This window comes from Megascapheus bottae, chromosome 12, assembly GCF_031878675.1.
Source record: "Megascapheus bottae isolate mThoBot1 chromosome 12, mThoBot2.hap1, whole genome shotgun sequence".
NCBI classification, from domain to species: domain Eukaryota; kingdom Metazoa; phylum Chordata; class Mammalia; order Rodentia; family Geomyidae; genus Megascapheus; species Megascapheus bottae.
In genome coordinates this window covers 50,628,252-50,643,634 of record NC_143520.1, presented here as the reverse complement: position 1 = coordinate 50,643,634, position 15,383 = coordinate 50,628,252, and positions in this window count along the sequence as shown.

Genomic DNA, 15,383 nt, shown 5'->3' with positions numbered 1-15,383 from the left:
TTGAACAGAAAGCTATGTATGACCTATAATTACAAGAAATATGTAGTGATGGCATAGATGGTAGAATTAGTAGAGAAGGGTAAAAAAATAACTTGATTACATATGCTCAAGAAGCCAGAAATATATTAAGTATGCTCAAACAACAAGCAAGATTTTTCAAATATCAAAATTGAATTCCAGAAGTTCAAAATACAGTGTCTGAGGTTAAAAATACATTTGATAGAGGGCTGGGAGTTTGGCCTAGGAATAGAGTGCTTGCCTAGCATGCACGAAGACTTGGGTTTGATTCCTCAGTATCACATACATAGAAAAAAGCCAGGAGTGATGCTGTGGCTCTAGTGGTAGAGCTCTAGACTTGTGAAAACCTAAGATCAGTGCTCATGCTCTGAGCCCAAGCCCAGGAGTGGCAAAAAAAAAAAAAAAGAAAAATACATTTGATAGAATCAACAGCAGATTAGATATCTCAAATTAATATAAAAAGATTACTCAGCTTGAAAATATGGTCATAGAAACTATTTAAAATGAAACCGAAAAAAATACAGAAAGAAAAAGACCAAGGGAGAATTGGAGAATGGGAACTTTCAGCCCACTCCTTGACCTATACCAAAGAGAGGTGCTAAAGATTAAGCTGATCAGCACTGGCCATTGCAATCAATTATGTCAGTGAATTGAATCCTCTATTAAATGACCAAAGGAGGGCATTCAGATGACTCCCCAGATAGTTGGACACAGGGAAGGGTCTGAAAGGCGATGTGCGTGGAAAGGGCAGGACGCTCCCCATCCTTTCACACAGGTCTCATCCAGTGCCCCCTTATGTCTATATCCTTTGTGTTATTGCTCATAAATTGGTAAAAAGTGTCTTGCTCAGTTCTGTGAACCACTCCAGGGAGATGTGAGAACTCCATCTTACAGTCAGGGATTCCAACACACTAGGTGGCTGCTACCCAGGGGCAGCCATCTCTGGATGCTGCTACCATCTCCAGTAGACATTATCAGAATGGAATTGAATGAGGCCAACAAGCTAATGCCCACTGTGGTAGCCTGGCTTCCTTGGAGGGTGCAGAAAGCCACTTTCATACATCTGGTTTCTGAAGCCTATTGGGCAGGAGAAACTGAGTTTGAATTTTGTTCATTCTTGTATCTTCAAGTATGTTAATGAACTGTAGAATAGAGGGAGTGTAAAACAGAATATTTGGAATACCTGTGGCTGAAATTTTTCTTAAGGTTATGAAGACTCTGAGCTTGTAGATTTAAGAATCTCGCTGGGCTCTAAATGAAAGAAACAAAGAAAACTACACTAAGGCACAGCATAAGCCAGTAATTTGTTGAAAGCCAGTAATAAAGGGAAAAATCTTAAAAGCAGCTAGAAAAAAATGTATACATTATGTATAAGGAGGAAACATAAGGATGAGTGCAAATGGCCTTCTCTGTTTTCCCTCTGGACCTTAAATGATTAAGAATAAAAACATTCCCTTCTTTGAGGGATTTATATGAAGTCCAAATGGTTTTCAAAGAATGCTTCATGACTTAAAGTGATAAGATCATTGCAAGACTGAACATTGTTTTGCAACATTTTTCCTATCAATCCAGGCATTTCCTTGAACTAATCATCTGTTTTGTCACAGCAATATTTCAGTCAATAGTTGTTTCATGAGTGTCTTCTCTGCCTAAGGGATTCACTCATCAAAGGCCTATTGCAATTTGCAGTGTAACTTGAAATAAGACCAAAGGAAAGGGCAAAAGACAGGCATCAGGTCTCAGCTCTACACCTTTCCACACCAGTCCCTCCCTGCCCACATGGTTAAAAAGGAAAGTAGGCAAGATAATCTTCAAAGATGTCCTCATGGTAAATGGTTCACATGCTCTGACATTTCTATCGGTCTTCCCCATTAATAAGAGATTCATAAGTATAACCTAAGTGTGTGTAAAAGGACAGTAGAAAATCTTTGTTACAAGTTACGGAGTATTATATGCTTCAAATAAGAGTCTATGCACTGGAATTAACTCTCTCTCCTTAAGGAACACAGAGTTTGGAGAAATCACTTTGTCCAAGTACAGATGAAATAAATAACGTTGCCCACACCCTAGGAAAATTCTCAAATACTGACATCCAAAATAGTATTTTTTCAGTCAAAGGAAATTTTTGCTCTTATTTGCAGTAAAAGTTTACATTGAGAAAGAAAATTTCATTGATTTAAAGGGGATTCAAGAGATAGTAAGAAGGTAAAATCTAGCCTTTGTTTATCAATCTGGAAGATACTATTATATAGAAATAAACAAACCATGAAAGTCAGTAAGAGTTTACATCTTCCAGCACTACTGGTTTATAACATTAAAAATCTCAGAGTTTTACATTTGATTCAATCTCTAAAGGAAACATAACTATGTCCAAAAGAGTGATGGGTATGCCTTTAAATGCCATCATAAAATGATCTCTGGGGACATGGTAGCCAAGAAATGGGAACTGTGTTCTGCCTGCTATTCATACCCCAGTGCTAATTTCTCTCTCAAGTACAGCCAACCACAGTGGTCATTAATTGAACATCCATTGTGTGCAGGTTTGGGGGTAAAAGGTGAAAAATATTCTACTCTCAAGAATCTCAGTGCCTCAATATCTTAAGGATGATATACAAACCTTGCAATTCACCAAGATGAACTTTTAGGACAAATTGGTTTTTGAATTCAGAACTTCTGAACTTTCAATTTAAGATAATGTAACAAATGGTGAACCAATTCGATAATCATAGTCACTAGACACTATGTTGGAAATGAACTTTACAACTTGTGGGGAAGGGGAAAAAGTGGGAGAAAACTAGGGAGGAGGCAGAGAGGGGGAAACACTGTTTCCTATTGATTACCTGACTTATGCAACTGTAACCGCTCTGTACATCTTCTTTACAATAAAATTTAGATTAAAAAACAAATGGAAAAATATAAAAACATTAAAATATATAATGCAGTATTCACATGATCTACAAATAATCACATCCTCTGTGTAAAGTTGGACCCAATAAGCAAATTTATTGACGTTTCTGGAGGGAGTCAATGAATATTCACAGTGAATGTGCTAGAGTCAATAAATAGACTCACATCTGTTCTTATCATATTTGCTTGCAAATGAGTTCAGGTCACCTCGGGTCTCACAATGAACTCAATTAAGAGCTTTTGAGTGTTTTAGAATAAAGGACAAGACTGTTGAATTAGCAAGCACAGTAGGAAAGATTAATTATCCCTAACTAGATATATACAAGGTTTCACTTTATGGAAGCTCCCCCTGTTGTGTATACCCTTCCTGGAGCACAGCACTGTAATTTCTTGCACTTTGGTTCCTGAATTCCATTCTTCTTGAACATTTCTTGACATCAAGAAAGCCTTAGAGCACCATTAGTGCTTTGAAATTTCTTAATTAAAAGCAAAATATGAGCTTGCACAAGACACAATCTCAGACACAAGGTCATGTGAGAAATAAATCTATTAAAAGAAAAAGCTGGGATGGGGACCAAGACATAAGAAAGGGTATCAATGTATGTGAAGTAATGCACCTTCTATCTGGTGAATATAATGTAACCCTTCTATTAATTACAATAAAATATATGAAAAAAGGTAAAAGCTGGGGGAAAATCTCTGGGTTTTAGTGCAAGGAAAGTTGGTAAAACACACACATGTGCACTCACATGCGTGTACACACACACACGCACACACACACGGAAATAGTACCAAAAAAAGTATACATAAATGTGTTTATTATTGTACTGAATAAGTAGAACTATGAATATTTTTCTTGGTTTCTAGTTTTTGACTCGTCTTTAATAAGCATGTTTTGTTTTTTAGGTTTTAGCCAGGAGTTATTTTAACTAATAGGGTTAAAGTATTGAGAAAGAGACAGAAATATTTCCTCCTCACCACACAGGAAACAAAAGCTAAATGTCCCAGAAACTTTATTTTATTTTTAAAAGTAGGTTATTTGAAATAATTTTGCCCTTAAAGAAATACTGAGAGATCTAAATGACCAGACCAGTAAGTGGCTGCAAATTGAGTTAGTCTATTCTAGTACTTGAAACAGTGTTGTCACCCTTTGGTTAATCCAAGTTCCCAGCCAATTCACCAAATATGTTACCAGAAGGAGGCATCTAAGTTGACCCCAATCCTTATATCTGGCAAGAGAATAATTTAGGAAAGTCATGAACATAGTAAGGAAGATATGAAAAATTATTAGAGAAAGCTAGCCAGTGCAGAGATCTGCTGTCCATCCCTTACCTTCTTTCTTAATGGCTGTGTGTTTTAAAATAAGCATGGGATTTACTTAATGTGAGTTCTTTGTTTTGAGGAATTTCATATTTTCATGAAAAACATCCAAAATTTCTAAACTCTTATTTGAAATTACTACCTTTAACATAAACATGGTTTCTTATGTGGTTCTGGCAAATGACAGCAGATTTTCTAAGTGTGTTATGCAAGAGAGAAATATTTAGGTTGCTTCTAATGAGACAGAAATGTGTCAATCAGTGTCCCACATATTTTTTGCCAATAAAAGACCCAAGAAGTATTCACAGCTCTCTTTTCATGCTTGCTATACCCTTGAACTTGAGGTAAAGTACACACTAGAAGCCCAAAGAATCATCCAAGCCACATGTCTTAAATTCTGGTCTAATACAACAACAAACAAGATTTGCATTCCTCTTTAATGGCATAAACTGTACATAAACATTTTTGTCCTGCCACAGGGACTTGAACTCAGGACCTTACACTTTTGCTTAGCTTCTTTGATCAAGGATGAATCTCTACCACCTGAGCCACAGCTCCAATTTTACATGTTGACTGTTTTTAAGTGTACAGTTTGGTGGTAATGAGGATATCCCCAGTGATGTGCAGAAAATCTAGAGGACATCTTCCAGTCTCTGTTCATATCACCAAACCCAAATATAATACCCAACTAAATGTTTCTCCTCTTGTATGATTTTTAAATTTTTCTTTATTGTAAAGGAACAAGCCTAACATAAATTTTACCATTGTTTCTAAATGTATAGGCCAGATGTATTAAGTATATATTTGTGAAACTATCACCACCTAACCTGGCAAAAGCCCTTTTTAGCTTGTAAAATGGAAGCTCTGTATCCATTGAATTATGACTTCCAATTATTTCCTCATTCAGTGCCTGGCAAACATCGTGGTATTTTGTTCATAGTCATCTCATACAGATGAATTATATAGTATTTATATTTTTGTCATTGCCTTGTTTCGAGGTTCCTGTGTCTGAAAACAATTCTTTCTTTTTTTCCTTCTTTCAGGTCTGGGCTTGAACTCAGGATCACATACTCATGATTTGCATGATTGTTCATGACTAGGTACTCTACCACTTAAGTCACATGTTTAGACTGGTCTTTTGCTGGTTATTTAGGAGGTGGAATCTCATAGACTTCTCTCTGGACTGGCATTGAATCTCAGTCCTCTAAATCTCAAGCATCTGAGCAACTATATTGTAGGCATGAGACACTGGTATCCAGCAAGAATGTTTAACCTTGAATTCCATGCACAAGAAATTTGAAGTGAAACAATGAAGTAACAAATGAGTCCATTTAAAACTTTGGTAATGAGGCAAAGCACACAGACAGGTGTCCTGAGTCTAAGCTAGAATTGTTAGTGTATTTAGATGTTCACATTATACATACACACACAAAAAAAACCCCAGCACCACTACCATCAGCACCACCACCATTTTAACTATTCATTCATTCATTCATTCATTCATTCATCAATAATTGGGTTGCTTCTAGTTTCCAGTTACTTTCTAGTGTCCTTTTAATCTAAAGTGTTCCTTTCAGTATATTTTGTGGAGTGGGTAAGTATGGCAAGCTAGTGGTAAAAAAAAATTCTTTTTTTTTTTTTTTTGCCAGTCCTGGGCTTAAGCTCAGGGGCTGAGCACTGTCCTTGAACTTTCTCAAGGCTAGAGCTCTACCACTTGAGCCTCAGCACCACTTCCAGCTTTTTTCTATGTATGTGGTACCGAGGAATCGAACCCGGGTCTTCATGCATGCTAGGCAAGCACTTTAACCACTAGGCCAAACTCCGGCCCCATGGTAAAAAAAAAAAATTCTAAATAGTATTTATCTGAGTCTATTAATTTCCCCTCACAATTGAAAGGCTTGGATCCTTGGTATTATTTTTCTTTTTTAAGCACTTTTAATATATTACTACTGAGCTTTCTAGAATCTAAGGAATCTAATGATGACAATGCTTATGTCCTTATGAAATTTCATGTGACAAGCCACTTTATTGCTTCCTTTGTCTTTGTCCCTTGACAAGTTGATTATAATGTGCCTCACAGTTTACCTCCTTCGATTTCATTGAGCTTCTTCAATCTTTATGTCTTTCATCACACTTGGGAACTTTTTGCTCATAAGTGCTTCAACTAGTCTTTTCATCATTTTCTCGTTTCCCCTTTAATTCTGGAACTCCAAAAATGCATATGGTGATCTGCTTACATATGTTGCTTATACACTCTACCATTTTTCTTCATTGGTTTCCCTTTTTACTTTTTGTGATGGTACTAGGGCTTGAATTAAGGGCCTTGAACTCTCACTTGGCATTTTTGCTCAAGGCTAGTGGTCTACCATTTAAGCCACAGGACCACTTTGATTTCTTGATGGCTAAAATATAAAATCCACTGAACTTTTCTGCCATTAAGGACTTCAAACAGCCACCTTCACATCTCAGCCTCCTAGATTGTTAGGATTTCAACCATGAGCCATCAGGGCCTGGCTTCTTTGGTCTTTATTTTATGGTATTCAATAATTTCAATAGTTCCAACAATTTCAGTCTTCAAGCTTTCTGATTCTCCTTTCTGCCTGCTCAAACCAGAGTTTGCATTTCTTCTACTAAAGTGCTTTTTAATATTTTAATTATTGCAAAATTCAGCTAGAATACATTTTTACCTTTCTTTTATGACTCTCATTTACTTAATTCATATTTTTCATTTTGTATATGTAATTTATCTGTATTTCCTTTTTTTCTTTGAGGTTTTTTTGTTGTTGATTGGCTGGTTGGTTGGTTTGAGGGGTTTTGTTTTTGTTTTTATGAGAGGGAAGGAGAGGGCTACATATTTAACCCATGTTCCCAAAACAAGTACCTCTACTACTGGAGCCACAACCCAGAACTTTGGTTTATTTTGTTTTTATAATATGGTCTCACTATCTTTCCCTCAATTGTTCTCAACATTGAGATCTTTCTGCTTTCATTTCTCAAATAGTGTTATTCTGAACACAGACCACTACAGCTAGCTTCTTTGAGTATTTTTTAAACAGCTCTTTGAAAATCTTTTTCTAGTAAGCTCATCTTCTGTTCTTTCTCAGGGATAGTTTCTGTTGACAATTTTATTTAAGTCTCTGAAATGGATATATTGCCTGGTACTGTTGAATCATGTCTGTAATCCTAGCTAATCAGGAGGCTAGTGATTCCTTATCTCCAATTAATCACCAAAACACTAGAAATGGATCTCTGGCTCAAGTGGGAGAATGTTAGCCTTGAACATAAAAACTCAGGGACAGTGCTCAGGACTTGAGTTCAAGCCCCAGGACTGGAACAAAATAATTGATGCTATGCTTCCCATTCTTTAGATATCTTGTGATATTTCTTTTCTTTTTTTCTTTTTCTGTTTCTTTTTATTTCTTTGTTGAAAGCTACACCCTTGAGCTAATGATGGGATAACTCTGGAAATAAAATAATCCCCCTTCTTCAGGATTCGCTATTTTTATTTGTTTTGTTTCACTTTAATTGTGGCAACCTATCTTTGTGCTAAGGCTTAAGGTATAAATTTAAAGTCTTCTTAGGTCTTTGTGAGCCTGAATTTTTTCCACTGGAACCCAGTGAAATCCATTCAGCTGGATGGGGCCATTTAGTTTACTCCATAATCACAAATACATGAGAAATAATTCTACCATTGGCAGAGCTAGTGCCAGTGGCTAAGGAGTTAGTTGATCTCAGGACTCTCCCAAGCTAAAGCCCACAGCCTTCAGGCTGGATAGATACAAGAAAATAAAACATGAAAGCCAGGAATTTATAAATGAACACTTATGGAAAAACTGAGTTATTGAAAGTATAAACGTGTTGTTTTCAACTTTAAGACTTGTACCCTCTTAATAATCTGTAACATTTACTTATTTTAAAAACAAAAAGGAAAAATAACAATTATTGCAGCTGTTTCTCTTTGAACTTATCCTTTTGATCAAGAAAGCGTTGCACTCTGGGATCTGAGCTAAGATATGTTCAGAGAGACACTTTCTTAAGATGCTAGTGGCTCATGCCTGTAGTCCTATCTACTCAGGAAGATCTTGATTCAAAGCCAGTACAGGCAGAAAAGTCCATACAACTCGATCTCCAGTATAAACAGCAAAATCCAAGATTTGAAATGTGTCTCAAATTGTAAAGCATCAACCATGACCATGAAAACAAAGTTACTATGTAGCCTTGACTTCAAACCTCAGAACTGGCATTCTTCCATTCTATTTCTTTTTTGCTCCCTTATCAAAGATTAAGTGGCTATAGGTCTGTGGTTTAATATTTGGGTCCTCAGTTCTATTCCATTGGTCTTCAGTCCTGTTCTTGTGCCAGTACCAAGCTGTTTTGATAATTATAGCTCTGTAATAGAGTCTAAAGTTTGGTATTGAAATTCCTCTTGTGCTGTTCTTTCTGCTAAGAAGTGTTTTTGCTATACAGGGTCTTTTATAATTCCATATGAAATTTTGGATTGCAAACAGGCAAAGTTTTTGAATCTGATAAATTCACATTTAAATTTCTGATACTTATCTCCAAATTTAAACTTAAGGAAATAAATTCCATGTTCCCTGATGCTCTTTTGCTAAACAGAATACAATGTTTAAAATATAAACAGCTCTATGCATTACAATACTAGATTTTAAAGTAGTTCCTCTTTAAAACAATACAATAATCCCTTGAGGAATTTGACTTTGCTTGGAGTTTAGACTTAGATTTAACCAACTATACCTTTTTTGTATGTTAGTTTCAAGTACAATCTTGTATACTTGTATACAAGTATAATCTTGAACATGCTCACTCATACACATTCACACTCAAACATCTAAAATCACTCAAAATTAATAGGGGCAGTACATTTTCCGAAGTTTGCAAGAGATTCAAATAGATAACAAAAATGTGCACCCACACACACAAAACCCACAAGGATCCATATTTAGGATTGGTACCAATTTCAAACACAAAACCGGACAAGAAAAAATACCAAAGGAAAAACATGTAACATGGACAAGACAGAGAAGCAGAGACTTTTAAGTAACCCCCAAACTTCCGATGGCATGCCTGGCCTTAAACTATCAGAGTGATGGAAAGACCATGGGGCCCTGAACTCAGGAGGCACTTCCCAAATGGAGATCTCCATTCCATGCTAGCCGGTCGGCAGAGGCCATTCTCAAACGAGAGGGAAAGCAAAACAACAAGAAAACTGGGCTGGGTCAGATTGTCTTAACACAAAAACATGAACCCAGATGAATATTCTCACAAAACAGCTTATTTAGATTTAGATATGTCTTGCCGGTGGGACTCAAACCCACACGTCCTCTCAGACATGCCCTGTTACCGACAAGAACTCCAGAAAGGGGGTCAAAGCGTCCCTTCACCACCCAGGCCTTAGAGAGCTTGCTGTATCCAGCTTTTCCTCTCCGTTTTAGGCCTACAGTGCACTTTCTCGAAAAAAATACAGACATACAGGGGGGTCGACCAACTTGTAGTTACCTCCGGAGGCCTTTGCTTTTAACCTGGACGTCTTTTCCAAAAAAAAAAGGTTGTAATAGGAGGGGCGGTAAAAGACCACTGCTTACAGAAAAAAAAAACAATCCTTTATACAAATTATTAGGAATTGATGAAAGATTTGGGAGCCCCAGCTGGGTGGCCTCCAAGGGCCTATTTATTGTGGGGAGATCATGAAGAAACCTGTATTTGAAACCTGTATTTGCCTGACCCTTATGATAACAAAAATGGGAAATTCTGAAGCTGTTCCTGTATTAATTTTAGTGGCTCCAATTGTTTTTCCTGCCAATAGGTCACTGCTCCAATCATACAGGGTCATGCGATTTCCAAGTTAACTGTAGGGGAAATGGAAACCATGGGAGACTGTGGCCCCTAGAATTGGAGGAGCAGTTTTATGCCAATTTTCTCATAGATAATGCAGTCATTATAGAATGCTGCAACATCCATATTGTGTAAAATGTTTCTCCCAAGAGATTATTGGGCAGGTCCTCTAAGACCAGCGGCTGAACAGCTCTCTCCAGGGCAGAGGGCATGGCCTTGAGAAGATGCTGCTAGGCCACCTAAACACTGTTGCTGGGCCTGCGGGCCTGCTGTGGAGTTTCTAGGAGGTGGGAACTTCCTGCTTCCTAAGGCAAGTTCTTTTAGCTCCAGTATTTATTAAGGCCTGGGAAGAGATCTGAATTCCATGTGAAGCATTGGTGTTGCCCCTGACCTCAGCTTTATCATAAAAGGTGGATTTATAAAGTGAGAAATGTATCCCCGAAAGTAAACAGCCTTCCAATATCGAAGCGGTTCTAGGCTGTGTGGTTCCCAGATCTGCCGGGGCAGATTGCTGTCTGACTGAGGGTAAAGGAGTAACAATTAGCAGGAATGCTTACAGAAGGCCATGTTGAGGGTTCAACTTGGCCTCAAGTGAAGGAAGCATGGGATATGATTACTGAGGGAAGGGCGCCCTACCCCAGGGGATTGCTGAGGAGGCTGAGGGGCAGAAGGGCACCTCCATGGAGGACCTGCCAGAATGTCAGGGAGGTCTGCTTTCATTTTTGAGCTTGAAATCAATCAGAGATGGATAAATTTGCTGGCCCACGCCTTTATTTACAGGGGCATGTTGGCAAGGGTCGGTGATCGGTCCCATATCTATGGGTGCCACAGCCATCATGAGTGAGGCCGCACCTTTATTTACAGGAGCAGCAGAGCACTCTTCCAGGGGCCCCCCAGGCTCGGCGACCGGTGCCAGAGCCAAGGTGGCTGAACTGCAGAGGCAACTCAGGATGGAGGCCACGATAGGGAAGAAATAAGGAGGCAAATCACCAATGTGCTCCTCTTTTTGACCCTGCCGGGCTACTGTTTTCCACATGGACTCATCCCGTAGCCTGCCTGCAATCCCCCACAGGCAGAGAGACACAACAGTTTCATAAAATTGCTCAAGCTTTCTATCAGAAAAGTGAATGTGCCTGCTCTCCAAGATCCCTTTCCACATAATTGCTTGAAAAGGTCCACTTATGCTCTAGTCATGCCCCGTGTCTGGGTGCCAGTTGTTGGGGTCCTTCTCAGACGTCTAGGAGAGGGGTAAGATGGTGACGGGGCCCTGGAACACAGACTCCGGAGACCAGACACTTGGTGCAGATCTCACTTTATTTTAGAAATACAGATCGAGAGGTGGCCACCACATCAGCAAATAGGGAACTCCCTGAATGCAACTGTCAGCCAATGGTGTCCTGAGACACGCCCCACTGCCGGTAGTATCAGGGGGCTCCTACTCCAGGTGGGAGGTGCCAAGTGCACTCTGGCTCAGGACTGTTTGAGTGACTGAGTGTGTATGTGCTGAAGCACAGGTGGTAAGCAGCCAGGGCTTCTACACCACTAGGAGTCCCCATAACAGTTGATATATCTGGGAATCTATTAGTAACATTTCATATTTCTTCTATCACAGTAGTATGAGTTACATCAGATATCTTCTGCTTTACCTTCTCTCACAGACACTCCTGAAAACGACCTCCTCCATTTATAGCCCTTATGAAATTTATGTGATGTTCTAAACTGTTGGCTTTTGTTACTTGACATTTTCTACAATGTATTCATTGTCAACTTTTTTCAAATATTAATGTCATAAGGATTGATTCTTGGGGTTGGGAGCATGGTCTAGTGGTAGAGTGCTCGCCTAGCATGGAAGAAGCTCCAAGTTCAATTCCTCAATACCACATACAAAGACAAAGCCGAAAGCGATTCTGTGCCTCAAGCAGTAGAGTAGTAGCCTTGAGAAAGCCCAAGGACAGTGCCCAGGCCCTGAAATCAAAATTCCGGACTGGCAAAAAAAGATGACTCTTGTGACATTACAGTTATAATTCTAATTCTGTGGATGTGAAGTAGAGCCTGGGATGCTATTTTTAAACTTAAAGGCCAAATTCTATGTGTTTTTATTATGCTCTTAACATTTCACACACACACACACACACACACACTCATACTGAGGGAAATATGCACATCTATAGACATATGCTATTCATAATAAAGCACATTCCATAAATATTTTTAAAATTTTATTGTCAAGGTGATGTACAGAGGGGTTATAGTTGCATAGATAAGTTAGTGAGTACATTTCTTGTTGAACATTGTTACCACCTCCCTCTTCCCTCATTTTTCCTCCCATTCTTCCTCCCCTGCAACTTTCCAGGATGTAAAGTTTATTTCTAATGTAGTGTCTTGTGAGTAGAGCTCTTGCATTGGTTCACCCTTTGTCCTTTGTCTCACCATTTTGTTATTTCCCTTCCCTTCCCCAAATCAGATAAACCTATATACCAGACACAGTTTAACTCTTATGGGGAAGAGCACTTTGGGGGGAATCTCCAAACAAGACAGCACTGTATTTCAATTTATTTCACCTGTGTATCACACTCCTGTACTCTTCCCCTTAAAATATATAGTATCCTCAACAGTATAATTAAAAAGTAAAAATAGTTAAAAATAACCTATTTCAACAGTTATTTTATAAAACACCTTATAATCTAGATGGTATGCCAAACTAGGATGATTAAAAAATTATAATATAAATACATAAATAAACAAAAATCCTTCATAGGGAAAATACACTGAAACAGTGACACAAGGAAAACAAACATTCCACCCTGTACTCAGGATACTTGAATTGACAAGAGTCAAAACTATAGTCACAGAGATCTAAGACAAGATTCATTCACTCAAAAGCTACTGAAAGCATAAGCCCCAGCTGTCCAGGAAAAGATGGCACAGATGTAAAATGCTAGTGCATGTAAGAATCGATGGATGTGGGAAAATTCTTGTTAAGTGAAGAGAGACAGGCCCAGAGTGAGGAAGGATGCATGTTTTTCTCATATGTGGAAACTAGATCTTCTTTATAAATATACAAATAAATACATATGGGGATGTACACAAATGTAAACAAACATATTAACTGAAATATGGTATTTGCAGTAAAGAATTCTAATTGTGTAATTCCTTAAGAAAATTAACCTATAGTTCACCAAAATGAATACTAGGAAGCTGACACTTGCAGAGTAGAGGGGTTCAAGGGAGGCGGATGAGGAAATTCAGTCATAATATCCAATGTATCTCCTATGAAACTAGGAAAATTCAAGGGCGGGTTTGAATTGGGAGGGATGATAGAGAATGATGGAATGTTATAAAATATAATTTTAAATGTTATTAATTGAAGTAATCCCCTCATATGTGGAAACTAGAATTAGCTTAATAACTTGTAATTACATTAGGTGGTCAGCAAGAACTACACAGGTGTTAACAGAAATATGTTAGATTCAAAGGAGAAATCACATAGTATAATTCCTTAGGCAAAGTTGAAATTCAGAACATGAACAACAGGAAATGGGGAGATGGGGTCATAGGGAGAGGGGCACACGAATGAAAGGGACAAGAGGGAGAGAATGCAGTCCAGAATTAAGTGATTATCCAAAATTCAGAAAAGTGAGGAATGGTGGGTTGAGAGGGTTGGGTGAGAAGGTTGAAAGAAGTGACATTGATCAAAATGCATTTTCTTCACAAACTGCCTTGTTAAATAGAAATTACTTTGTAAAAAAATACTACATATAAAAATTGCTAAAGTCAATTTTTAATATCTTTGATGGATATCTAAAGCTTTATTGTTGTGTTCTCCTTTATAAGTGTGTTCTTTAGAAAATTTTGACAATGCAGTTTTTGTATATGTGGAATAAGACAAAAAAAAAGGACAACATGTAGAGGGATTTTTTAATATATTTTTAATTGTAATTAGTAGAAGGGTTACACTATATTAGCCAGAAATAAAGTGCATTACTTCACATACATTGATACTCTTTCTCATGTCTTGGTCCCCATTTCCCTTCCCCTTCCCCTGCCCTTCATCTTGTTTTCCTCCCTTCCCTCTCTGACTTCAAATAAACAAATATGCATTTATACAATATATCAGATAACCAGGTGAAATACTGTAACAATATGAGATAACATAAGAAATTCCAAAGGAAAGTTCCTCTATTGGTGGAATCAAAAATGCGACTTAAAAATGGAATCCTAATTGTGCAAAAATCATTATAACGAGGACGACAATACATAAAACAAGTAAAATGGTTACACTTCTGTTAATAATTTAAAATGCTAATTAGGAATCTTCTCTAACATATGAATAAAAAATAAAATGATAAGGCTAGTGTTTCAGAAACTGGGAAAATTAGGGCTCTTAATTTCTATTGGTAGTGTAACTATTCAAATTTTATTTGAGGCCTATCAGGTAAAATATACATGCTCAAAATATTTGACTCAAACATTACAATCATTAAGCTTTCTGATATCCTCTTCCAATTTCCAAGTATTTGGTGCCAGTTTTTTAAGCTATTTAGCCAGATACATGACAATACCTTGTTTTAAATTTTCTGATTGTAAAAGATGCTGAAATTGTTCAAGAATTTTTTTATTCTGAGATCATTATAAATAGCTCCCTTATCATTTAAAAAATACCAAGATTTTACATGGCATATTAACAATTATTTTTAGCACCTTGCCACCTTAGTTGTTAGTACAATGTGTTGATAAAATAAATATTGTTTCATAACATGTTATAATACATCATAATTGAATAGCAATATTATTTAGTATATTCTCACATATTCTTCAAAGATATATAACTAGAAGATAAAGAAATGACTGCTACAATTAATTTTAGGTATAACATACAAAAATTAACTAACTGAAGTTTCAATTTCAGAATATTGCAATGAATGGAGAGTGTATGATTTTAGGCTCAACAACATAATATATTATTTCCTAGAATGTGTATTTCTTTTTTTTATTGTAATTAGTAAAAGGATTACATGATATTTGCCAGATAGAAGATGCATTAATTCACATACATTGATACCCTTTCACATGTCTTGGTCCCCATTACCCTCCCCCCCACACTCCCCGTCTTGGTTTTCCCCCCTTCCCTATCAAATTTCAAATAACCAAATACAAATAAATTCAATATATCAGATAACAAAGTGAGATACTATAACAATATGAGATAACCAAGGGACAGCAAAGGAGATGAGAGACAATGTGTATTTCTGATTAGCTATGTTTGGGATATATTTTTAATTATA